A 2,300-nucleotide genomic window follows, 5' to 3' on the forward strand; every position below is an offset into this window, starting at 1 on the left:
GCAGCAGCATAAACAGCAAACATGTATTAAGCACCCTCTGTGTACAAAGCCATGTAGTCGCTGGAGAGCATGGGCTTTAGAGTAAGACAGAAGTGCGTTCTGTCACATTAGCTGTGTGGCCATTGTTGACGTAAATTAAAATAGCGACCAGGCCTGAAGAACCCCTGAGCAGAAAAGCCAGTTAAGCCTCATAAGTGACCTTAACCTTGCTTGATTTGCAAACATAAGCTAAACTTAACTTGAGCTATTTCTTGTGAATGGCTGTATTAACAAAAAACAAAATTTAAGCTCAATTAATCAGAAGCAGCCAGCAAACTTACAATTCTATAGCTAGGGACTTTCCAGGGGATAGACAAAATAAGGCAACTTTATAAAGTGTAGCCAATCAGATATTTTCTTCCTGTTACTTCCACATTCACTCTATAAAAGCCTGTTTGGTTTGGTGCATCCTGATTCATGAATTACTGTTTACTCAAATAAACTCTTTAAAACTTTATTGTACCTCAGTGTATCCTTTCAGTATATTTTTTTTCCCATCAAATGGTCCTTTACTGAAATATTTTCCTTTGTACTTTTTAACTAGCTGGGCATTCCACTGCACCACTGTTGATGTTATCTATGGTGTCATGAAGATGGTGGCCACAGCATTGTGCCATAGATTGGGAAGTCCCCAGGGTTTCTTTAATGGTTCCAGAGAGTTCTCTGGCTAAAAATTGGTACTGCATCTGTCTGGCAATGTTGACAATTTGATCAAAAGTGATATTTCTATTGTGTTTAATGTTTTTCTGTTTCTTTCTGTCTCTTGGTGGATCCTTGAGGGCTTTGATGATCAGGGCAGAGGCAGAAGGTGCCACTTCAATCTGGGCCTGTCTGTTCTGAATAGTCAGTTTCCCTGTGAGCCTCAGACCCTTCCAGTCACTGGTTGCCTTGGCAATGTCATCCCAGCCTTTTTTTGGACACAGACCCAGGGGGCCAGTCTTAGGGGCCAAGGCAGATGTGGCACCAACTGTGCCACTGGTACATGACTTTGATCTCGTTGGGGTCAAACTTAGGCGGCCTGGTGGAAGTGGCTGGTGTCAGATGAACCAGGATTCAGGACCACTGAGGAAAGTTGCACCGTGGCCTCCTCCGAGCTGAAAACAGAAAGGCTGGTATATCCTTTTAACACCACAGAAAAGTAACTTACCTTCTCGTCTTCAAAATGAGTAAGTCCACCAGGGCTCATGGTTGCAATCAACACAAATGGACTCAGCAATCTTAACCAGAAAAAGCAATTCATTACAAGTACTGGGGACACTTACAGAGTCAATGAGAGATGGGAAGAAGACCAGTTTGGAAAATTGGTGAAGGAGTTCTCTAAGGAACACTCCATAGAGCTAGATGGAAGGAACCTTGGAAAGACCATGCAGCAGCAATGATCTGGTTAGAGGCCACCAGTGCTGCTGGCATGAATACAAGCTCCAACTGGCCCTATGTTGTTGGGTCACTGCCTCAAGATTCAGAGTCCTCAGTTGTGACTGCTACGTCACTCACATGCTGCTGCTGGCTCTGCCATCACTAGAGGGAAATATTCCCCTCACCATGACCGTGCATGTTGAGCTATTCCAGAAAAGGGCATTTGGGCACCCAAATGGCAAATGCTCACTCTGATAGGAATAATATTACAAAATATTGCAAATTCATTGTGAAAACAAAGGAACTAAGGTCTTTAAAATGCACATCGCAATGTCCAGCACACAGTTTGCACCTAACTGGAAACTATTATTATACTGGAGACTGTCATTATTAGATGTTCAAAGTATAGTCTCTGGAATCAAACAAACTTTATTTGATCACCAGTTCTGCGCCTGGCCCTATGCGAGGCTTAGGATACACTAGTGCTAATATAGGTTAATGTGGTTTCCATCTGCTCACAAGGAGACTACGGTACGACGGGGAATGCAGAGAAGTAAATGATAACAATAATTTGAAATACCTATGACGAAGACCACATGCTCTGGGTAGGAGTAAAGTCCTCTGGACTCAGAGAGGAGGGAACAACTCATTCTCTCTTGTGTGTCTGGAGGAAGTGGGAAGGAAAAGGAATTTCTTACTGACATGGTGGCCTTTGAGGTTTTTGTGTCATTATTCATTCATTATCTCAACAGATGGCCAATGTTCCTTGAGGAGGTGAGCCAGGCAGTACTTGTCAGTGGTTAGGCACGTGGGTTATAAAATCAAGCAGATCCTGATATATAATAAATCCTACATTTGCCCTAATTCCCCAGGTAACCTTGGGCAACTCACTGAAACTGTTTAAC

At 43.0% G+C, this 2,300-nt stretch overlaps 1 pseudogene; it reads right to left on the bottom strand.

Moving 5' to 3' along the window:
- Nucleotides 1-538: 538 nt before the first annotated feature.
- On the bottom strand, nt 539-1,555 carry LOC123640514 (annotated as a pseudogene).
- Between the last annotated feature and the right edge of the window lie 745 nt (nt 1,556-2,300).

This window comes from Lemur catta, chromosome 6, assembly GCF_020740605.2.
Source record: "Lemur catta isolate mLemCat1 chromosome 6, mLemCat1.pri, whole genome shotgun sequence".
Lineage (NCBI taxonomy): Eukaryota > Metazoa > Chordata > Mammalia > Primates > Lemuridae > Lemur > Lemur catta.